This window comes from Apium graveolens, chromosome 1 (genome assembly GCF_009905375.1).
Source record: "Apium graveolens cultivar Ventura chromosome 1, ASM990537v1, whole genome shotgun sequence".
In the NCBI taxonomy this organism is placed as follows: Eukaryota; Viridiplantae; Streptophyta; class Magnoliopsida; order Apiales; family Apiaceae; genus Apium; species Apium graveolens.
The window spans coordinates 123805281-123831788 of NC_133647.1; positions in this window are offsets into that span (position 1 = coordinate 123805281).

Genomic DNA, 26508 nt, shown 5'->3' on the forward strand with positions numbered 1-26508 from the left:
ATCGAATCTGGAATCTCATTTTATACATCATCGTTAATAGAATTCTATGCTTGCACCGCAACCTCCTCGTATAGTATACGGCTCTCTATTGATAATAGAATAAATATACATAGGTAGATACTCTACTTAATTAGTCTATCAATGATAACTTATACACTACCACGACCCGATTAGTGGTACTCATCTCAACACCCATTCCAATACAACTCTCATGTTGTAATCAGCTCACTACTCGCAGAATCATTGCTTGCCTTACTATGGTCCACCACTGACCTACCTCCGTCATTCACTTTTCCATAAATCTTAATATCTAACTACGGAGTCCATACATGTCCGTATCACAATCATTCTAGGAGTTAACATAACCACCAATCACAATTCATGAAGAACACTCCAACTCTGACGTACTTCATGACCTGAATCAGATAAAAGTGCAGAAGAGTTTCAATCAAAGCAACGATAGCAGGTTAATACCATTTTTAATCATATTCCTTAAATAGAAGACGTTAACTCAAAGGTTCGTCTAGTCCTTTTTGGAAACATGGTCCTCTGGCTTATCCCAAGATAGGACCTCCTAAGATAATAAGCCCGTTCATGGCGATTACACGAATTAACTTTTACCAACTACTATTACGGTTGGATATTGCACAGTCATCATAAGGAATGTCAATCTTCCAAACCATAATTTACTTTCCATTTTTAACCATCATCACTGTATTCTTTTGGCACACGCGCCTATATATCCTCTTACCTTTAAAGTGTCGGCCACCTCTTTGGCCTTCCTGATAGTAAATTCCTTACAGTTATTGGTCATTTTAACCACCTCCAAATAAATTTTCTACCTTATTTCAAATCACAGCTTATGTGAAAATACTTTTCTTTAATATCTGATGAGTAAAAAAAAAAATTTCCATTTTTCCATAAGTTATCCCCTCAGTCTTTAGAGGTTAATCACTGTCATGACTGACTCTCAATCATAATTAGAAACATCTTTTATCTTAAGTCCTAATTGCCCTGAACAATTTCGACCATTACTGGTTCGATCCATACTTTCTCGTGGCTTAAACACGTGCCCCACTTGGCAACATTATAATTATGTCCATATTTCCTTTATCAACATTTTTATTCTTGAGAATTTTGAATATTACCTTTCTCCTTGTAAAACCTCTAGGTTATCCTTCAATCGTTTCCTCCTGTATTCCCTAGATACAGGTGCATATCAAAATACCATTCACTATTACTAGAACCATTGTCTATATACTTCTGAAAATTTTCTCCACTGATCCTTAAAGGTTATTATTACCTTAATGCTTTCCATTCATACTGTCAAAAACTCATACTATCCCTATCAAGGGTGAAATGCCAACCTTTATGCATTCCCCTAGGATTCGTTTTAAGTTACCGATGTTTCTATCCTTAATTCCACCTTTAAAAAAGGTACAAGCATCCTTCCATGGATAAATAAAGTCATATATCCCTGATATGGGTATCTTATTCAATCATTCCCCACCTCGATAGTAAATGCCTAATTCACAATAACATCTGTATACAAAATGAGGTTTAATCAAAATGGCCTCCAAAAGATAACAACGGTTATCCGCTTTTCTTGCCTAATCTGGTAACGATAACATGGATGTTCTGGAAGATATTGGTCGTGTTCAACGTGAACTTCTTCTTAATAATTCCTTATTTACTTTTGTTGTTTATCTCAACAGTCACCTCAATGTTGGGATATCTTTCATATCTGGCGTCTCCCTTTCTGGGTATCATGCCACCGGTCTTACACTTCACCTTCTTGAAGGTCACTTCCTTCATCCAATTTTCTTAATTTCTTACTTTCTTATCCCCTTAGTCTATCCGCGTCTCATTATTTATCCTTCGAATTATCTCAAGGTTTCCTCGAATCCTCCCAACTTACAGGGGAAAAAAATATATGTATCTCTTATGCCCTCAACCATCAATTTTAACTCATGGTGAATCACCCTCATCCTGACGATTACATACTCTTCTATTTCTATTTCTACGAGTCTTTAGGGTTCCTCATACCCAACTCCCTTATCATTCCTCAAACTCTATTGCCGTTATATTCCTTTCCACTTCAATTTCTTTTTTTTTTCCTTTCTCTTATCATTATTTCATGAACCAACACAACATAAGCATTGATTCCAGCATCCCGTCATTCTGGATTCGTGTCCTCAGAACGAATCTTGACAACTTTTACAACTTAGATTCATAATTTGTTTCATACTCGTCTGCCTTTGTTCTGGCTCTAAAGCTTTTACTCTATCTCTATAACCTTGGGAAGTACTTTCCTGAAAACAATTGACTGAACTTAAATCAGTTTATTATAATCTCTTACTCTGTGCCTTCCTTGGTCTTTCACCAGCGAGTGGTCTCTCTCTTAGGAGGGTAAGTGACAAAAACAGTCTTTGGTGATTCGTCAATCATTTAGAATCTCCAATGATTCCTATATTTCCTTTAGCCAGGCTCTTGCCTCGACTGGGTCAACCTGTTCCTTGGAACTCTGAGAGCTTAGAGACTTAAAGGTCCTGAAAGAATTTCCTATCGCATTGTTTCCTCAAGGTGGTGGTTGGGGATAATAGTCTAAGTTCTGTCTAGACAGGTCCATGAATTGCCGTATAGGAGTACCGTCTCGGGTCTCCTTTCCTTACTCGACTTTCTGTTTCCTTAGTATGAAATGTTTCATCCTACTCCCCATAATTGGGGTCATCTTTTAATTTAAAATCCTCATTTTCCACTCCATTATGTGATAGGGTTCCTTCTATCTTGATGGCGACCTCCCTAACTATCACGTTCAGGGTTTGCTCTAAATCTTATTCCTCAAACTATGGCTCTCATCTAAGTTCTCATCCTTACGCTCTTGAACTTTCGGAACCCAAATTCTATAGGAATACCTCATTATTCCCTTATCATCTTTCTCGGTATTAATCTCATATTTATTTGTTGGCTCTCTGCCTTCATTCATCACCTTTCTCTGGCACCGTATGCTCTTTTCCAATAATTCGGTCTCTATTGCAATCTCAAACAGCTTTTCGGTACCGGCTCCGGTTACCTTCACTATTATTTCCAAAATCTCTTATAAACTCTCCCAAAGACATTATCATCTTGAGTCTCTCCTTTTTACTAAGGGCATCAGCCACCACATTGGCTTTCCCCGAATGATAAAGAATCTCCCAATCATTATTCTTGATTAGCTCTAACTGCCTCCTCTGGCATATGTTGAGCTCTTTCTACGTGAAAATGTACTAGAGCACTTATGGCTTAGGTAATTCTCGCACTTCTCTCCATACAAGTAGTGCCTCCAATCTTTAGGGTAAAACTATTGCCACGAGCCTAAGCTCATGGGCGGGGATATCGAACTTCATATTACCTTAATTGTCTTGACATGTACGCAATTATCTTGTTGTGCTGTATAAGAAGCACCCTAATTCCTTATGCGAAGCGTCTCTTCCAAATCACAAATCTCCTTTTTCCATCCGGCAACGCCAACATAGGGGCCGTCACCAACCTTTGCTTCAGTTCTTAACAGCTGTTCTCGCATTTCTCTGTCTATTCAAACTTCTCATTCTTATGAGTAAGCCGCGTCAAAGGGGCTGCGATCTTCGCAAAGTCCTGTACCAATCTACGATAGTAGCCGGCCAATCCTACCTCTGGGAGTCGACCTAACCATGGTCATCAATTCATCAGTGGTCCTTTATCCAATCTTGTCAGGATCCTCCATTGGATCCTCCTCAACAACTATCCCTTCTAGGACAACATCCTCAACCGCTACATCCTCAATATCAACATCATCCGGTCCTGCATTAGGACACTCTATCGGATCCACAATCCGATCTCCAATAAGTAATAAAATATCATCGCGTTGTTGCTCCTCAACCTCAGGGTTCGGTGTCCCGCTACCATATACGATAACGAACTACGCTCCAATCACGATATTTATAAGGGTTCCCATAAGGGTTTTAACTGTCAGTACTACGTTAGGTAGCCCGACTATGAACTTGGCAAGAGTTCTTATTATCTTAGTTAACTTATTATCTTAACGTCCCATCATCTCTGAGGTTTATAACGCTTGGCTCTGATACCATTTCTGTAACACCCCCAGATCTGGGGTCGAGGATCCGGGTCGTCACGGTCTTTCTTTCCACAATATCACTTCACTTAATTAATAATAATAACCTTATGCTGTGACCCCACACTAACACACACCACAACCCGTTATAGTCTCAGAGATGAAATTTAAATAAGTACAAGTCTTTGAATCCACAATTTAAAAGTTATTACAACCCAAAATGATTACTTGATAAATTTACAGTTAATTGCCATTATCTGCCACAAGTTATAATTATACATAATTGATTCTCAAAAGTAGATGGTCTGATCTACAATAGATCTACCTCTGCAGCTATAGCAGCTACAACATCAACGGGAAGACGCGGGACGCTTCCCACGCGCTTGCGCTGGGTCTGCTGGAGTCTGGCCATCTTTCCTAACTGTTGTTGTGTGATGAAGAAATAAAGCAAGGGTGAGCAGCAAGCCCACCAAAATAATATGTATAATGATTTACAATATATGAGCCTACTCATAATACTCATGAAAGTCTTGGTCAAAAGAAATGAACCAAGTTTGATATCTTAATGCGATGAAGTCGCAAAATATTCAGTATATATACATATATACTTTTCAAAATATTGGAAGTCCTCTTCCATGCATAATATACACAAAGTCCCAGTGTATAACTGTATAAAAAAAATATCGTTGCAAGGTGTTCTCATATATCTAACCTTGTTTCAACGTTTTTTGAAAATCTTTGTCATTCCTAAGACAATTATTAATTAGATATAAGTTTAAAAGATGAGGTTACCAAATACCCCAATATACTTATATCTTTCCCAATACTACTTGAACTACCACCGTTCAAGTTATAATCAGTTTCAAAAGTTCATCCCACTGATGAGACCACAAGATAAGACTTGAATAGATTCAATCTTTGAAATATTATTGAATGAAAAAAGTTATGAGATACTTTATTTAGTCCCGATATATATATATCCACATATATATATCTCTAAAACATTTCCTGGAACCTCTGTTATGTAAAGTATGAACAGAGTTTGAAACATCCAATGAATTTGGAAGGAAAAGAAAATCTTTGGCATAAACCAGATATCTTGCTGATCAGGCAAAGATACCCATTAGTAACCTTTTCTACTAGTAGATGGACGAATTCCCCACTGGTCATCACCCTGGTCATAATTAGGACCTTATGCTGGACTGCCACTCAGCCACTTATGCATTTGATGGACTCCCACTGAGCCACTTACACTATCATGGACGCCCACTGAGCCCATGTTGCTTATGCCGACTCAATAGATGGACTTACTTCCCGAACGTTGGGTAAGTAATCAATTCATTTACCAAAACTGCAACCTTGTTGCGAATATAAAATACACCACAGAGCCGGATTCCCCAGGTTTTGAACGAGTATTTAAATCCCCTTTAAAAGGAAGATCTTAAATATAAAAATGAGTTTTGGGATCCGCTCTAACTTTTAAAAATCATTTTGAAGACTCGAAAACACTTTAAAGAGTGTTTGGAGTAAAGCTGATTTAATGAAGTAAATCAGTCCTCAGAATATTTTAGAAAATGACTGAATATTATTATTTAAATAATATTCCCATAAAGAATAATCTTTTATAAAAATAATTGAAGTAGAAGTATTGAAATTTATACTTGAAACGAGTATTAAATAACCAAAGATATACTTATATAAAAGTATTATCTTTATTTGAATAATCGAAAATAAGTTTGATTATTAACACCTTATTTTTTAATAAAATAAAGAATATATTTCAGCAAATAATCGGAGTCATAGATCCTCAAATGAATATTCAAATAATATTCATTAAATAATATAAACTGAGTCATAAGCCTTCGAATGAATATTCAAATAATATTCAATAAATAATATAAAAGAGTCATAAGTCCTCGAATGAATATTCAAATAATATTCAAATAATAAAATAAAAGGAGTCATAAGTCCTCGAATGAATATTCGAAATAATATTCAATAATAAAATAAAGTTTAAAGTTATCGAATAAACCTTATTCGATTAATAGTTTAGAAAACTATAACCATATATATATATATAAATAAATATATATATATAATATACTCGGGAACATCGACTCCCGGTTTAGAAATATGTTCACCTTTTATCCCCTATACTAAGGGTATACGCAACTACTTGCTTATTTCTAGCATAGGTATTATGCAACTATAAGCATTGAAATCAACAGATAGATAACCAGATTATGAAACAGACATGCATATATACCATATTAGCATGCTCCAATATATCGCAAAATTTGCTAATAACAATCATGCAATATCACAAGATAATGCATATACATATATTTACATCACAGCAACAGTATAACGGGTAGAAAACTTGCCTGAGCGACTGGGGTGATAAAAGGCTCGGGACGAGTCTGGTAACCTATAAACAACAAGTAAGTTGGAATTAAACCAAAATCACTTGTAAATCTATACTTTAACTAACTTAGACTCTAACGCTTGTTTTGCGCTCACTGATTTGCTTAAGTCACTCGGGTACCCTCGGCTCCACCATTTTTAATAATTTAACCTTTACGAGTTTTAAAGCGATTCCTTCGCGAGTGTCTTACCAACTGCCTAACACACTTACCATAAATGTTTCATACATTAATTAACCCTTTTTGGTCTTTAACCTATGTTTCAAAGTAAGGCGAGGGGAAAAGTTCCGTTCGCGAAACGCCGTTACTTGAAACGGTCGTTTCTCCTAAACCGTGCATCGGAACCGAACGAACTACATATCAAAACGAAGCTCGTAACATGAGCTATCTAAACATGGCAGTGGTCATAATCTAGCAGGGGGTTCTCGGGTCCTAATGTTATGCACAAAAACAGTCCAAAGAAAATCGGACGTTACGACGGCTATGTTTACGCGATTACCAATGTTTAAACCATTCAAACCCATTCCAAATCGACCTCAAATCCAACCTCAAATCCATCATACAACAAACATCCATCCTTATCACATCATAACAACCCAACAAATCCACATTAACCATTTATACTTATTCCTCACATGAACTAAAAGCTTTACTTAGGTTCTTTAACTAATTACCAAGATTTACAACTCCAACAATGCAACAAAACCAACTAATCTCTACAAACTCAAACAAACTTCAACCAATCAAGCATCATGCTTCACATATGCTATATCAAACACATTCAATCCTAATTACTCAAAACTAAAGCTAGGGTTTGAAGTTTATACCTTCCTTGGAGAGTGGAGAATCAAGAGAATGGCTTGGAATCACCTTTAAAGCCCTTATCCAAGCTTAATCTAAACAAAACTTCAAGAACACAAATTTTAGTTCTTGAAAACACTATTCACCATCTTCTTTCATGATTTATAGAAAAAGATTGGCTTGGAATTAAAAGCTTAAACTTATAGGAAGTATGTAACTATCCATGGGGAAGCTTAGATAAATACCTTGCTAAATAGTAAGTGGAGGAGCTTGGACTTTCATTTTTTAAGAAAACCACCCGAGAGCTTCATGAACAAAGCCTTGGTTGCTTTTGATTTTTGATGAAAATGATTTTTGCTTGGCTTGGTTGCTTGGTTTTTGTGCTTGTTTTAGTCAATTACCTTCTTGCCCTTGAATTTGTGTGGTTCTCATTCAACCACACCTCCTTCCTTCCCATGTCATGCTTATATCATCCTCATGATGTCATCCTCCCTTCCTTGTCCTCTTTCTATTGGTTGGATGACATCATTCCCACTAATCCCTTTGATTAACTTCCTAATCGTTTGCCTAATGACCGCTGATCTGTTATACGGTTCGCTTAACTTTCGTCCTCGTTTATCGTTTGAAGGATCACACCCGGGATCTTATTACTTAGGTTCCCTTAACCTTTCTCAATACATTATATTCCTTTTTATGATCCTCTATTATAATCCTTTAATTTAAATCCTTTTTTATCCTGTTACCTTATACTCAATTCTCTCCGTATCTTGTGGATTTCCGGGAAAAACCAAAGTGTTCGGAATTGGATTCTGACGATCTTTACATACACTTATATACTTCATAGAGTACTAATAATATCCCAGAATATCCATAACAGAACCCCTACATAGTGTGGCATGAAAAGTTTTCTCATTCAGCAAAAACACTATTCATAAGGGTTTCAAAATTTTCCAAAAATTGGGGTTATTACATCTAACCATTATCATATTCTCAATCTGGCATATTTAGAATTATCTTATTATCATGACAGCTATCTGAGCATTACGCTTCAATAGTTAGTTCAATACCTAGAAAAATGTCAAGTTCTCCTGCCTTAAATGGTATCAATTCATCACAAACTCATTGCCAGAAATGTCAATTTTCACCATTGGTACTCTCTTGTTTAATATTTATATGTTCTTGATTTGCTAGTTTTATAGCCATGATCTCATTTAATAATTCAACAGGGTAATTCAACTTATCGACAAAACCTTGAGAAATAAATGATCAAGTTGCTCTTACATCTACCAATACTTTAACACATAAGGTATTTACAATACTCATTCCTGCCGTCATATCTGTATTCTGAATAACATGTTTCACAAACATATCGTAAACTCTTGTCCTTGGAGACGTATTCCTTATCGGAGTAGATTCCCTTAATTCCTAGGACATCCCTGACTGGGGCTGGTGATTTACAATCCTCGCCATAGGCTCTGATTTTCCCATACTTGAAACATGCAAATCCAATGATTGGAACTTCGTCTGCTTGGTTCTTGATAGATTGATTTTATTTGGAAAACTTTCATAAAGAACAATAATGCAGCAAAATAATTAGAAAGATTCATATTTTAATAAATTTATAGTTGAGAAATAAAGAATGAGTAATGATTTGAATATGAATGATACAACCACATTGGTACTTAAGATGGCCAGTCTTTCATGTCGTATGGCATACAGCTCATGATTAGGTGGCGTCCAACCCGACACTTCGTCATTTCGACAAAGTGTCTTACCATAACACTATTTGTCCCAATCAGAAAGCAAAACTTGAGGGAACAATAAATTTGAAAGGAATGCAAAAATTTTATGTTCCTTATCACTTCGTAGATCTTATAACAAAAGAAGTTCATACTTATTCAAGAGTCAAGAAGAATATATACTGTGGTATTGTTGGAAAGAACGATATCGTTAGTCACTATCCGCATTTCACTTATATATACCTTCATAGCTTGTTCGATCAATAGATCCCATTCTGAATCATATAACGACTTCGGAAAATCCGTTGAAATTCCTTCATATATTAAGCACTATGATAGATTCTTACTTATCAAGTCTTCTGTCATTAGCATCGTACCTGTTACGACCGGCATTTTATGTAATATTATTTGTGAATAATATTAAGTTAAATAAAAATATATTCAATGCTTGTACGTTTGTGTGAGTGAAAATTTCTGCATTTTAAATTTGCTTTGGGTAGTATATGATTTTTCAAAGCAAGAATTTATTTAATTTCTTTATTTTTGATTTATAAGGAATATTCTAAGCTTTGGAAAAATTTTCTTTTAAAAGACATTTTGTACACAAATTTTGAAAATGATTTTATAAAGTCTCTAAAAATCCAAGTTATTTTATGGTATAAATTTTATAATTTTTGAACTTGTACTTTATTATATAAAAATAAATCTTTGGAAATTAATTGCTTAATAATTATCAAATTACATGAATAACCTTGCATGCAAACTCTCTTCTATTTAACCAAAGGGCAAAGAAGACATTCTCCACCCCACTAACTCACATTTTGCTAGCCAAATTACCTCCTTGACCTTGCATGCAAACTTGCCTAACTTTAGCTAGAGGGTTACTCTTGTCATTTCCTAAATCCACTCACATTTAGTCTAGTCAAAGACATAAAAACAAACCTAAAGTGATGATCACTCCATTTTCACTCCACCCTCCCCTTTCTCCTCCCTCCCTCTCGGCTCAACCCTCACTCTCGGCCATCCCATAGCCGAGGCCCTCCATCCCCTTCATTTCTTCATTCTTTCACCCAAACAATCATCTTATATTCAAGTAATTTTACTCCCTATATGTTATTCTTATATATTTCAAAAGTATAGAGTGAAAAACCTATGTTTTGACCTTGCATGGTGATGTTTTTGTTAAACTCAAAGTGAACCTCCTTGATTCTTGTGAATCTAAGGCTTTCACCATGAGTTATAGTATCATAGGGTCAAGAATGGCTAGACATAAGAGTGTTACACCTATGCGAATGCTGTTTTTACCCTAATCCATTCGGCCATGACTTGATAGGAGCCGAATGGATGGTGTTTTGTTGCCTTGTTAACATTTTTGTGTATTTTGGGATGATAACATGAATTTTGTAGTAAAGTCTTGATAAAATCCTTTTGCATGCTAGTTGATCATTTAGTTGTAATCCATGTTAGGCTTGCATGTTGAATTATGATAAAAATTTATTTGGAAATCATGTTGTTTTGGTTTGAAAAACCCGAAGGCATGCATGCATGTGGAATTCTCTTAGTTTGTTGTGAAATTTTGATCATTTGGAAAGATTTTGTTAGTGAGCCTTAATTTCAGTAGGAATAATGTGATAATATTGATTTATGCTTCTTGTTGCATGGTAATAATTTGTGGTTATCTTTTATAAAAATATATATCTTGTTGCTTCAAGAGCATAAAGGTTTGTGATTTGTAAAGAGTAGTCTCTTTTGTTTTGCCATAGTTGCACCTTAGGTAAGGATGATCTCACCAAGGTTATTTTAAGAAAAAGGGAGTTAGTTCAGTAGAATACCAAGTATAGGTCTTGGTTTAAGTATTTAGTTGTTGTTAGTTGGGTTTGTCAAGTCAAAATCTTGGAAAATGAGAAGTTATAGTTTCTGCAGAAAAATCAGTTTAGTACCCTGAGGTTTAGAGTGAGTTTTGACCATGTCATTGATGTGCACTTTGAGGCCCAAGCCACCAGAAGTTAGTATGGGGAGTATATAATAGGTTTTAGGAGTTGGTTGGAGGTTTGCATGTCATTTGGTTAGGTGCACAAGTAGAATAACAAAATCTGTCCAGCAGGGGACAGTTTTGTTGCAACTTAGAAATAGGGAGATTTGGCCATGTCATGGGTAGGCCCTCATTAGGCCCAATTGGGCCTTAGTTAGAGGGTATGTCAGAGAAGTTTTTCCAACCATAGTTCATAGGATATGAGCTAGAACCATGTGTCACAAGTTAATTCAAGTCAGGGCATTTTCTGCCCAGAAAAACAGGGGAACCTTGGACTTTTAGCTTAGGCCCAAGAAGGCCCAAGCCAGGCCTTTGAGCCACATCAAGCTTATGAGATGCCCTTAGGTCAGGAGAGTCTTGTGTAAAAATTTTGAAGAAAAACTTGTAGTTTAAGAGTGTCTAATGCACTCAAGAAACCTTAGTTACCATTCTGAAATTTGCACCAGTAAGCACTTTCACTTATCACATAGTTTTAGGACACTTAGAAGTGAGTATTAGGTCGACCACCATAGTTGTAAGATAGTATAAGGTCAGTAGAGCAAAAGGCACAAGTGAGGGTCAATAGGTTTTGGATAATTTAGGAAAGGCACATTGAGTTAGGAAGCCCAAATTCGAAGACTTCGTTTAGTTAGCGACCAAGTAATTTAAGTGGTGAGTCGAGATCATCCGAGCCTAGTGTGGCGTTATGGTGTATGTGATGTTATTTGGTATTAATATACGATATGTGATTATGTGGCTACGTGTGTACATTTAAAAATATAAATGTTGGATATGAATTAAGTGTGTATAGGCCTAAGTGCCATCCATGTTTAATTTCGGGTTGTAAATAGGTTAAGATGGAAAGAATATATTATAATGAGGATTATTATTATTTATGTAGGATCTCGAGACGAGGGAAAACTTGCCTTAAAAGTCGAGTGAAGCTCCAGTTGTTGCTCCTACCAGTCAGACCAGACCAGTCTATCTCAAGGCAAGTGATTCAACTTGACCTTCGTATTTGCTGTAAACAGTTCATATATATATATCGATGCAATTATCCTGAGTCATTTTGATGTATTTAAATCAAGCGTATCTTTTGTTTATCTTTGAGTTACATAGAGATGCCATGAACCCTCGAGTACATATTGCAAGTAGTTCAAAAGTCTTTCATGATAGTTTAATGCCATGATAAATTAGAGATGCGTTATAATATCTTATTGATCCTTTTGTTTATCATGCTATTGATCCCTGAGAAATCTTGATGTTGCACCCTGATGCTTTGATTCAACTCTTGAAATAACCTCGATAGAAACTTTATCTTGATACCTAAAAGCCAATCATTTCTTAAATACATTCATGATTGTTTGATAACCCTATCCTTACCCTAAAGCTTGATACCCTGTTATATTTTGAGCTGATGATCACTTCCTTTATATTTTAACACCTCTTTCCTATTGGAACCAGTGATGCATATCTTCTTGATGTTCTAATACCTATATCTTGTCTACAACCATTGCTTTAAGCCTAGTTTGGCATAACTCTTTCATATTATCCAATAGCCTTGCTTAATTTCCTTGTCAAAATTCTTGTTTATGGAAATCTCTCGATTACCCTAATATAGTAAAGTCTAGTGGATCATGGCCCTGAGATTTAGTGTCATATTTCCAGTGTTTCAAGTTGATCTATAATCCCCTGATAAAAATGATTTCAGTCAAAAGAGATTTTGTCATAAATCGGCATCAGTTTTCAAAATGAATAAAAGGTGGATTTTTCAGTCCCAAAGGGGGACAAATGTTTTCTTGAATGGTGGATCTGGACTGAGACGCGAGTCCTTTCCACACTTATATTAGGCTTAAAAGTTGCCTAGGGATTCCCAATAATGTTTTAGAACCCAGCGAGGTTCGGGATTACTTCGCGGCTGATCACCGGCTGTAATCCGTAGCGTCATAAAATGATTTTGATTAAGAATGGTTTTAAAATTTGTTTTGATGCAAGCAAAATGATGCCAACTCACATAAGTTTTATCTCTCGATTATCATTGATTATGTCATTCCATTGTCATTCCTAAAGGTATATCTCGATTTATGCTTTGCGTTGTATTGTTAGCACTTGTTGAGCTTTTGGCTCACTTCTTGCTTTACCCTGATATTACAGCTAGCAGCCATGGTTAGATTCAAGCAGACTGCCCGTAAGACCTGTGATGCTGATGCTTATGTTCGAGCTCAGGTAGAATAAGTAATAATAGTTGTGTGAGGACTCGGTATTTGTAATTAGATGTAATAGTTGGTAGTGTTGGGCTGCTCCAAACCCTAAACTGTAAGATCTTGGATTTTGGTGTGTAATACTCATTAAAATGATGTAATAGCTATAATTATTTTGCCATTTAAGTTGGGGGTGTGACAGGTTTTGGTATCAGAGCTACGGTTTAGAGTCCCTGAACAGCCCAAATAGGTTATAGGACTTGTGAGTAGGTTATAGATACTATGCGAGAGAGTAGGTAAAGTAAATTATTATTAATACTCCTCTTATTGGTTGTCAGCAAAGGGCGCATTCCTCGTCATCCTCTGGGTCGGACGACACTATTGCTTTCTCCGTATATGCTGAGTTGAGGCGCGAGTTCGACATGCTTCAGGGCAAGTACGACCGACTGATAGACCGACTGAAGAACGTGTATCCGGACAGCCGAAACTACGAAGGGAAGCCCAAGGAGCAGATGATTGCGAGACTTGAGACCTTGGTTCGGTACGTTAACACTAAGCTTGAGGAGATGCCAGCACACCGGGACCGTACCAGCCAGTATGTCATTCAGATGGTGGCGGATGAGCTCCAGAGCATTGTGAAGACACTTCGAGAGGAAAAGTCTACCAAGCCCCGTTCAGATGGAGTGGAGCCTTAGTTCTTTCCATTTACCTTTCATGTTGTTGTACTATCAGACTCTATGGAATCCCCAGTTGTTTCCGTCTTTCCTTTAAATAAGCCTGTTATTTCTAGAATCAGACTATGTCCCAATCCTATGTACTGTGACCTTTAAAATTTCAATAATTATGTGCTATTGTTCCATTTGCTCTCAACTGTTATTTTATGTTTTTATCATCATATCTGCTTAATTTGGAAACGTGACCCCATATGTAAACAAGAATGCCATGCGATACCCTCGAATCATTTTATCAATTATATTTGTTATAACACAACTCTTATTTCAGGATCATGCCTCCCAAAAAGAAGAACCCAACAACCACCTTCACCACAGACCCAAACATTCTTCAACTACTGGAAACCTTGCAACAGCAAACCAATGCTATAGCTCAACAACAACTAACTCTTCAACAACGAATTGAAAACCAAGATAACCGTGAGCCATATCAACCACCTGAACCACCAGTACCACCAAGACAAATTGTCACTTTCAAGGTTTTTCAGAGTGTGAATCCACCTGTATTTCATGATACCACTGATCCAGTGATAGCAAACACATGGATCAAGGAGATAGAAAGGGCTTTTGAGTTGGTACAGTTAGGGGACGATCAGAAGACGCTGTATGCCACTTACTTCTTGAAGGGAGAAGTCATTTATTGGTGGGAATCAGTAAAAGCTATGGAAGTCACTCAGCAGATTTCTTGGGAGAGATTTAAGAAGTTATTTCTGGACAAGTATTACCCTAAGTACATACAGAATCAGATGGAGCTAAAATTTCTTGAGTTAAAGCAAGGGAACATGACTGTACTGGAATATGAGAAGAAGTTCACTGAGTTGTCAAGGTTTGTGACAAAATATACCAGCACTGAGGAAGAAAAAGCAAAGAAATTTCAGCAAGGATTGGAGCCTTGGATCAGAGATAGGGTGGCTATGTTTGAACTTGAGACTTATGCGGGAGTAGTACAGAAAGCTGCTCTGATTGAGAATAATGGGATGCAGTCAAGGAAAGAGAGGGATAACAAGAAGAGGAAGGTTCCATTTTATGGAAAAAAGTCTGAAGCTGGAAATTCGCAAGATCGGAATGTAAAGAGGATTGGTTTCCAGAAGGGCGGAAATTTTCAAAGGAAAGGAAATTTGGGCAAAAGGCAAGAATCAAAAGGGAACAATCAGGCAAGCCAAGGGCAAGTTGGAGAAAACAGGTTCCAGAGGCCAGAATGCAAGCACTGTGGAAGAAGGCACCCCGGAGTATGCAATAAGCTGAGTATGACCTGTTATAGGTGCAATCAGAAGGGATATTTGGCAAATGAGTGCAAGATGCCGAAGCCAGGAGTTACGTGCTATAAATGTGGGAAGACTGGACACATGGCTAGGGAGTGTAAGGCAACAGGACCAGTCAGAGCCCTGATGAACGTGGCAAGTACCAGTGCAAGCGTGCCAGCTGAGGTATTGGCATTACCTCCACCACCCGCACCAACCCCGCAAGCAACAGCAAGGACATTTGACCTAAAGATGAAAGATGCTGTTCAGAATTCTGAGGTGATAGCAGGTACACTTTTACTCAATAATGTCAAAGCCAAAGTATTGATTGATTCGGGAGCCACAAGATCTTTCATATCAGAATCTTTTGTTGATAAGATCCAATGTGATAAAACGGTTATGAGTGAGGTAGTAAATGTGGTAATTGCGAACCAAGAGAAGATTCCTGTGAATCAATTTTGTCCAAAATGTGAGATTGATATTTCGGGATATAAGTTCTCGGCCGACTTGATACTCTTCAAGCTGGGAGAGTTTGATATAATCTTAGGAATGGATTGGTTAAGAGAGAATAGCGTGCAGATAAATTGTAAGACCAAGAGAGTGAATTTAAAGACGAAGAGTGGAGAGAAGGTAGTATTTAAGGGACAGAGGCAAGAGCGACTATTTCTTACAATTATTCAGGCTAAGAAGTTACTTAGAAAAGGTTGTGAGTCGTTCCTAGCATATGTAGTGGATTCAGAGAGAGGCAGCCCCAGCATGGAAGATATTCCTGTAGTTAATGAGTTCCCCGATGTGTTTCCCGACGAACTACCAGGCTTACCACCAGATCGACAAATTGAGTTCGAGATCAACCTTGCTCCAGGCACGGAACCAGTTTCAAAGGCTCCGTATAGGATGGCACCAGCAGAAATGAAAGAGTTGGCGAGCCAGCTACAAGAATTATTGGATAAGGGAGTGATACGACCAAGTACGTCGCCATGGGGAGCACCTGTTCTCTTTGTGAAGAAGAAAGATGGGAGTATGCGTCTATGCATAGATTACCGGGAGTTGAATAAAGTAACGATCAAGAACCGCTACCCGCTACCAAGGATAGATGACCTTTTTGATCAGTTAAAGGGAGCAAAATGTTTTTCGAAGATTGACTTGAGATCGGGATACCACCAATTAAAGATCAAGGAAGAAGATATTCCCAAGACCGCATTTAGGACCAGATATGGGCATTATGAATTCCTAGTAATGCCGTTTGGATTGACCAACGCCCCGGCCGCATTCATGGATCTGATGAATCGAGTATTTAAGAAGTATTTGGATAAATTTGTCGTGGTATTTATTGATGACATCCTTATTTATTCTAAATCGGAAGAAGAACATATGCAGCACCTCTGGATAGCATTGGAGATACTCCGATAAGAGAAGTTGTATGCCAAGTTTACCAAATGTGAGTTTTGGTTAAAGGAAGTTCAATTTTTGGGGCATGTTATTGGAAATGATGGAATTAAAGTGGATCCGGCGAAGATTGAGGCAGTTATGAGTTGGGAGAGGCCAAGGACTCCTACGGAAGTGCGAAGTTTTCTAGGATTGGCCGGATACTATAGAAGATTCGTCAAGGATTTCTCGAAGATCGCCACACCATTGACCAAGTTAACCAGAAAGAATCAAAAGTTTGAATGGAGTGCAGAATGTGAAAATAGCTTTCAAGAGTTAAAACAGAAGTTGGTAACAGCTCCGGTGTTAGTACTTCCAGATGATCAAGGGAATTTTGTAATATTCAGCGACGCTTCACATAAGGGTTTGGGTTGTGTGTTGATGCAACACAGTAAGGTAATAGCATATGCGTCAAGACAGTTGAAGCCGCACGAGTTAAAGTATCCGACGCATGACTTGGAACTAGCCGCCATAGTGTTCGCACTCAAGATTTGGAGACACTACCTCTATGGAGAAAAGTGTGAAATCTACACGGATCACAAGAGCTTAAAGTACATTTTTACTCAGAAAGAGCTCAATATGAGGCAGAGGAGATGGCTGGAATTGATTAAGGACTATGACTGTTCGATAAATTACCATCCTGGAAAGGCGAACGTAGTGGCCGATGCGCTGAGTCGGAAGGAAAGATTGAATGCAATGATAACATCAAAAGAGTTATCTGAAGAAATCGGAAAATTTGAATTGGAACTTTGTGCTTATGGGAAAGTCAAAGAAGTTTGTCATGCAATGACCTTTCAGCCAACACTAATGGAAAAGATAAAGAAGTGTCAAGAGGAAGTAATGGAAAAAGAGAAAAATCAGTTATCTGGAGAAGAGATTAATACTAAAAAGGATGAGCAAGGAATACTAAGGTTTTCATCCAGAATATGGATTCCCCATGTATCTGAATTAAAGAATGAGATCCTACATGAAGCCCACCATTCGAAATTTTCAATCCACCCGGGAAGCACCAAGATGTATCAAGACTTAAAGAAGAACTTTTGGTGGCCAAATATGAAAAGAGACGTGGCAGAATGGGTTGCGAAGTGCTATACCTGTCAGAAAGTAAAGGCAGAACATCAACGACCAAGCGGATTAATTCAGCCCCTGAAGATTCCAGAATGGAAATGGGAAAACATCGCTATGGATTTTATAGTAGGACTACCACGAACAAAGTCCGGACATGACGCAATATGGGTTATAATTGATCATCTTACGAAGTCGGCGCATTTCCTTCCAATAAATGAGAAGTCGTCACTGGACAAGTTGGTTCATCTGTATGTGCACGAAATCGTATTAAGGCATGGAGTACCTGTATCAATAGTTTCAGACAGAGATCCCCGATTTAACTCAAGATTCTGGAAGCAATTCCAGGAATGTCTTGGCACGAAGTTGAATATGAGCACGGCGTATCACCCGCAGACTGATGGCCAGAGTGAAAGAACAATTCAAACAATTGAAGACATGTTGCGCAGTTGTGCAATCGATTTTGCTGGAAGTTGGGACGACCACCTGCCATTAATTGAATTTTCATATAACAACAGCTATCATTCCAGTATCGGCATGCCACCATATGAAGCGTTGTACGGGCGAAAATGTAGATCACCAACAAGTTGGGATGAAGTAGGAGAAGGAAGAATTCTCGGCTCAGAATTGGTACAACAGTTGCATGACTCAGTCAAGTTAATTCAGAAAAGGTTGCTTGCTGCTCAAGATAGACAGAGGAAGTATGCGGATCCCGCGCGTAAGGATGTTCAATTCCAAATTGGCGAAGCTGTGTTGCTAAAAGTGTCACCTAGGAAAGGGTTGATAAGATTTGGAAAGAAAGGAAAGTTAGCACCTAGATACGTAGGTCCTTTTGAGATTTTGAGCCAAGTAGGAAAGGTGGCCTACGAGTTGGCCTTACCACCTCAGTATCAGCATGTGCATAATGTGTTCCATGTGTCGTTGCTTAAGAAGTACAATCCTGACGCTAACCATGTGATAGAATATGAACCTGTAGAAATTCAGGCAGACCTGTCATTTGTGGAGCAACCGGTTAAAGTACTCGACTGGCAAGTAAAGAGTCTTAGAAATAAATTAGTAAAGTTAGTGAAAGTACTTTGGAGGAACCCTAAGGTCGAAGAGTCGACTTGGGAGTTAGAGTCTGATATGCGTTCCCGGTATCCTCATCTGTTCTCTTAGATTCTGGGGACAGAATCCCTTAAGGGGGAGAGGATGTTACGACCGGCATTTTATGTAATATTATTTGTGAATAATATTAAGTTAAATAAAAATATATTCAATGCTTGTACGTTTGTGTGAGTGAAAATTTCTGCATTTTAAATTTGCTTTGGGTAGTATATGATTTTTCAAAGCAAGAATTTATTTAATTTCTTTATTTTTGATTTATAAGGAATATTCTAAGCTTTGGAAAAATTTTCTTTTAAAAGACATTTTGTACACAAATTTTGAAAATGATTTTATAAAGTCTCTAAAAATCCAAGTTATTTTATGGTATAAATTTTATAATTTTTGAACTTGTACTTTATTATATAAAAATAAATCTTTGGAAATTAGTTGCTTAATAATTATCAAATTACATGAATAACCTTGCATGCAAACTCTCTTCTATTTAACCAAAGGGCAAAGAAGACATTCTCCACCCCACTAACTCACATTTTGCTAGCCAAATTACCTCCTTGACCTTGCATGCAAACTTGCCTAACTTTAGCTAGAGGGTTACTCTTGTCATTTCCTAAATCCACTGACATTTAGTCTAGTCAAAGACATAAAAACAAACCTAAAGTGATGATCACTCCATTTTCACTCCACCCTCCCCTTTCTCCTCCCTCCCTCTCGGCTCAACCCTCACTCTCGGCCATCCCATAGCCGAGGCCCTCCATCCCCTTCATTTCTTCATTCTTTCACCCAAACAATCATCTTATATTCAAGTAATTTTACTCCCTATATGTTATTCTTATATATTTCAAAAGTATAGAGTGAAAAACCTATGTTTTGACCTTGCATGGTGATGTTTTTGTTAAACTCAAAGTGAACCTCCTTGATTCTTGTGAATCTAAGGCTTTCACCATGAGTTATAGTATCATAGGGTCAAGAATGGCTAGACATAAGAGTGTTACACCTATGCGAATGCTGTTTTTACCCTAATCCATTCGGCCATGACTTGATAGGAGCCGAATGGATGGTGTTTTGTTGCCTTGTTAACATTTTTGTGTATTTTGGGATGATAACATGAATTTTGTAGTAAAGTCTTGATAAAATCCTTTTGCATGCTAGTTGATCATTTAGTTGTAATCCATGTTAGGCTTGCATGTTGAATTATGATAAAAATTTATTTGGAAATCATGTTGTTTTGGTTTGAAAAACCCGAAGGCATGCATGCATGTGGAATTCTCTTAGTTTGTTGTGAAATTTTGATCATTTGGAAAGATTTTGTTAGTGAGCCTTAATTTCAGTAGGAATAATGTGATAATATTGATTTATGCTTCTTGTTGCATGGTAATAATATGTGGTTATCTTTTATAAAAATATATATCTTGTTGCTTCAAGAGCATAAAGGTTTGTGATTTGTAAAGAGTAGTCTCTTTTGTTTTGCCATAGTTGCACCTTAGGTAAGGATGATCTCACCAAGGTTATTTTAAGAAAAAGGGAGTTAGTTCAGTAGAATACCAAGTATAGGTCTTGGTTTAAGTATTTAGTTGTTGTTAGTTGGGTTTGTCAAGTCAAAATCTTGGAAAATGAGAAGTTATAGTTTCTGCAGAAAAATCAGTTTAGTACCCTGAGGTTTAGAGTGAGTTTTGACCATGTCATTGATGTGCACTTTGAGGCCCAAGCCACCAGAAGTTAGTATGGGGAGTATATAATAGGTTTTAGGAGTTGGTTGGAGGTTTGCATGTCATTTGGTTAGGTGCACAAGTAGAATAACAAAATCTGTCCAGCAGGGGACAGTTTTGTTGCAACTTAGAAATAGGGAGATTTGGCCATGTCATGGGTAGGCCCTCATTAGGCCCAATTGGGCCTTAGTTAGAGGGTATGTCAGAGAAGTTTTTCCAACCATAGTTCATAGGATATGAGCTAGAACCATGTGTCACAAGTTAATTCAAGTCAGGGCATTTTCTGCCCAGAAAAACAGGGGAACCTTGGACTTTTAGCTTAGGCCCAAGAAGGCCCAAGCCAGGCCTTTGAGCCACATCAAGCTTATGAGATGCCCTTAGGTCAGGAGAGTCTTGTGTAAAAATTTTGAAGAAAAACTTGTAGTTTAAGAGTGTCTAATGCACTCAAGAAACCTTAGTTACCATTCTGAAATTTGCACCAGTAAGCACTTTCACTTATCACATAGTTTTAGGACACTTAGAAGTGAGTATTAGGTCGACCACCATAGTTGTAAGATAGTATAAGGTCAGTAGAGCAAAAGGCACAAGTGAGGGTCAATAGGTTTTGGATAATTTAGGAAAGGCACATTGAGTTAGGAAGCCCAAATTCGAAGACTTCGTTTAGTTAGCGACCAAGTAATTTAAGTGGTGAGTCGAGATCATCCGAGCCTAGTGTGGCGTTATGGTGTATGTGATGTTATTTGGTATTAATATACGATATGTGATTATGTGGCTACGTGTGTACATTTAAAAATATAAATGTTGGATATGAATTAAGTGTGTATAGGCCTAAGTGCCATCCATGTTTAATTTCGGGTTGTAAATAGGTTAAGATGGAAAGAATATATTATAATGAGGATTATTATTATTTATGTAGGATCTCGAGACGAGGGAAAACTTGCCTTAAAAGTCGAGTGAAGCTCCAGTTGTTGCTCCTACCAGTCAGACCAGACCAGTCTATCTCAAGGCAAGTGATTCAACTTGACCTTCGTATTTGCTGTAAACAGTTCATATATATATATCGATGCAATTATCCTGAGTCATTTTGATGTATTTAAATCAAGCGTATCTTTTGTTTATCTTTGAGTTACATAGAGATGCCATGAACCCTCGAGTACATATTGCAAGTAGTTCAAAATTCTTTCATGATAGTTTAATGCCATGATAAATTAGAGATGCGTTATAATATCTTATTGATCCTTTTGTTTATCATGCTATTGATCCCTGAGAAATCTTGATGTTGCACCCTGATGCTTTGATTCAACTCTTGAAATAACCTCGATAGAAACTTTATCTTGATACCTAAAAGCCAATCATTTCTTAAATACATTCATGATTGTTTGATAACCCTATCCTTACCCTAAAGCTTGATACCCTGTTATATTTTGAGCTGATGATCACTTCCTTTATATTTTAACACCTCTTTCCTATTGGAACCAGTGATGCATATCTTCTTGATGTTCTAATACCTATATCTTGTCTACAACCATTGCTTTAAGCCTAGTTTGGCATAACTCTTTCATATTATCCAATAGCCTTGCTTAATTTCCTTGTCAAAATTCTTGTTTATGGAAATCTCTCGATTACCCTAATATAGTAAAGTCTAGTGGATCATGGCCCTGAGATTTAGTGTCATATTTCCAGTGTTTCAAGTTGATCTATAATCCCCTGATAAAAATGATTTCAGTCAAAAGAGATTTTGTCATAAATCGGCATCAGTTTTCAAAATGAATAAAAGGTGGATTTTTCAGTCCCAAAGGGGGACAAATGTTTTCTTGAATGGTGGATCTGGACTGAGACGCGAGTCCTTTCCACACTTATATTAGGCTTAAAAGTTGCCTAGGGATTCCCAATAATGTTTTAGAACCCAGCGAGGTTCGGGATTACTTCGCGGCTGATCACCGGCTGTAATCCGTAGCGTCATAAAATGATTTTGATTAAGAATGGTTTTAAAATTTGTTTTGATGCAAGCAAAATGATGCCAACTCACATAAGTTTTATCTCTCGATTATCATTGATTATGTCATTCCATTGTCATTCCTAAAGGTATATCTCGATTTATGCTTTGCGTTGTATTGTTAGCACTTGTTGAGCTTTTGGCTCACTTCTTGCTTTACCCTGATATTACAGCTAGCAGCCATGGTTAGATTCAAGCAGACTGCCCGTAAGACCTGTGATGCTGATGCTTATGTTCGAGCTCAGGTAGAATAAGTAATAATAGTTGTGTGAGGACTCGGTATTTGTAATTAGATGTAATAGTTGGTAGTGTTGGGCTGCTCCAAACCCTAAACTGTAAGATCTTGGATTTTGGTGTGTAATACTCATTAAAATGATGTAATAGCTATAATTATTTTGCCATTTAAGTTGGGGGTGTGACAGTACCTGCGCATATAATATTTTAACAATTCGATCATAATTGCGCTCTTACATGATAACTTCAAGTTTCATCTTTGCAACTTAGAATAACCACTTATCATTCAACATATCGATTCTTTTCTTAATAATGTTCTTCCTTTAGAAGAGTCTGGAAATTGACTCATCCTTCTTCGATAATGCTCAGGCTTCTTTTAAATCAATGAATTCTTTAAACTCTAATAGTCTCAGAAATTGGATGAATAGTTTCTCCATACGCTGATTTCGTTGTTAGTCTTATCAAACAAGATTTGCATTTTTTTGTTAGGAATAATCAAACTTCTTCATAATTGCGGGTTACTTTGTCTTCTGAATTATCAATACTAAGTCTGGAACAAGTACCCTTCCAGGTAATCCAGGTCTTCTTAACAAACAAGAAACTCAAGTAGTAACTTGACAATCGATGTTTAAAACTTATTTTATTAAAAGGGGCTTTTGGAAATTTTGTTAAGAAAATCTTTTTTTCAAAAACTTGTTTAAAAATTTTGAGAATCGCAAATCTGGTTGTCTTTACTATATGAGTTGGTTGTTGTTCTCATTACCCATAACAAGGTACCAATCACATAAAGGCCCATTCACTTCAATCTATCTTCTCTCCTTTATTGGGTCCATTTGTCTTCCTTAATCAATGAAAACTTCAGTTGTCGTTGCATATTATCTTATTCGTAACTTCACTTCAAAGCTTCCATACTAGTAATACTCTCATCATCACTTTTGTTATCGTTAAGTACAACAGGTCTATCCAATAGTCAACAAGTCTATTCTATAAAATAAGTCCACTGATATCACATCACTTTGCTACTATATATATCATGTTCATCATAACATCATCATCTAACTCTAAGAAAACTCCAGATCTATACTCTTCTTTAACTCTTTTCAAAACTCATCTAGTCCATCCCAAAAGCTAATCATGGGTGGCCTATTCACTAATGACTCCGTTTAACCTGGAAGTAGCTATCCTCCGGAACACATGAATATTCTTTCTAAACTCTTTCTTACTTTTCTCAGTACCTCAGTATTCATAACATGTTGTAGCTCTCGAATCTATCCTTATAGGTGTTGTTGCTCCATAAGACGGGTCTCAAATCGATGGTATAGAACAGGGTGTAGGATAAACTGAAAAGATGCACTCACAACTGAGTGTCCGGTAGAACCAGAATCAACAGATGGGGGTTCTTCAAAGGATGGTCTCACATCAGGGGGTGGTAAAATAACGTAGAATAGCTTAAAGGGGGTGCAGCTGTTATAACAGGATGTAATACAGTTAATACTGGTGGAAGAACAAAGTACAAATCATATCTGGGTGAAAATGACAATCCTCGAACAGAAGGCTCCGAATGATCAGATGATACAGGGAAAATAAGATCTGCCATTTTCGTTATCTAGAAATCACATTGCAGGAATCGTACCGAAAACTTACTATACAGTCGCACTCAATCTCACGACGTCCTATCTTTCTATTTCCTATTCCTAATCCTAACCCTCTACCCAATCCCAACAATCTAGGCTTGTTTCAGTGACTTATAACCTATTGCTCTGATACCAACCTGTGGCGCCCTCCAAACTCGGGTCAGAAGTTTGAGGTCCACAATACACACAAAATATATAAACCTCTATATGAAATATTATTTGCAATTACCCTGCTTTACACAATCACGGATCGCAACAGGTTAAAGTATGAAAACAAGCCACAACCTTAATTTTTATTACCAAATCCCAACTAGTTTAACTTACACTCGGTAATGAAATTTATTCTTACAAGTTTGCACAACTCAACTATAATATAGAGCTTCTGCTGGCTCGATTCAACTCGTCCTGGAATCCTAGCTCGCATATTGGACTGGGAAACCTTGATATCAATCATTTCCTTTTTAACTGTAGAAAACATAAACAGATTCGCAAGAGTGAGCTAACTAGCTTAGCAAGTCATAATAACAATAACTGAGGTTAAACAATGATCAAATGAGATGATTTAGAGGAATCAAGTTTCTTGTTAAACATTCATTAAAATTGGATATTCATTTTAAATTTTAAAACCAAGTTTAGGCTGCTGATCAGTCACGCAATAACCCCGAGCAAGGCACACAGCTATGTTCTATAAACTGGATCCAAGGCACATATTGGCCTAATTCGACCACGAATCTGGTCTGACCACAAATCTGGTCCACATAAAGAAAACAATCCAATTCTAAAATAGTTCAGTATGATAAACAATATAACTAAATAAAACAAGATCATAATCAATAATGATAAAATATTTGAATAAAAGTGTAATGCAATTCATGAGTATCACAAGGGTATATCAAGGTATGTATGAGGAATAGCTTCCAGTCTATAGGAGAATCGGGTATTATATGAACAATGATTTCACAAGGTTTAGTCCTTTGATGTTATAAGGTATGATTGAGTATAAAAGTTTCTGTATGTTCAAATAATTATGTTCTAGTATTTGGTGTATGATGGTTATGTATTGGTGAATAGTATCATATTTACGTGGTTTAGTATCTTGTAAATCAACAATGGATGGTTTACAAAGAATAAGTATTATAGCTCAAAGATCAAGTGATGTGATCAGGGTTCAAGGCTAAATGATTCAAGGTACTTACAATGTAAAGCAGGACTTATTTTGAATACTAAAAGTATGTCACGAGAGAGTTTAGAAATATTTGCAATATATCTGGAGAAAGGTTCAAAAGTACTTGCCTTATCACAAATGATTCCAACTTCACTTGCACTTATCTAATGATTCTATTCAACAACCACTTGGCTACTTTTCTATGCCTCGCTTCTATTCACTGATCACTTGCTTTATTTTCTATGCATCGATTCTATTTTATGATGACATGCTTCCTTTTTCTACGCCTTTCTTATTCTGCTAGGCATCATAAGTATCTATCAATATTTATCTCACATAATCTAATCATAACATAGACGTCATAAGATTTTATCTACCCTTCATTTCACCCAAATCCGATTTACGGATTGAAAGTTACGATTGAAACAGTCAAATGGTACACATATACACATATAACACATATATTAGATCACATATAGCACATATCATGTAAGATATTCGATGAAAATACTTTTCCAAAGAAGATTTAATGTCCAAATGATTTTTCGGATATTTAATACGAATTTTTAAACATATTTCGGAATTAAAACGGGTCGTTGGTTCATTTTAAAACAATAAATAGGGTTCGATTCCCCAATTTTGATTTAAAATTATTTTATAATAATTATCGAGCCTTGAAAACAATTTAAAATAATATTTTAAAGCTCGAAACTATTGTTTGGAATTTTTAAATCAAAAGAAATAATTAAATCCAATTAAATAATCAATTAAAATTAATTAATACCTAATTAAATTAATTAATCAATTAATATTTAAATTAATTGACTAATAAAATAATTAATTATCAACTAAAATTAATTAATTAAATAATTAAGATTTATTTTTAAATTGAAAATAATTTTCAGAATAATAATTAATGAATTTTTTAATTTTAAATAATTA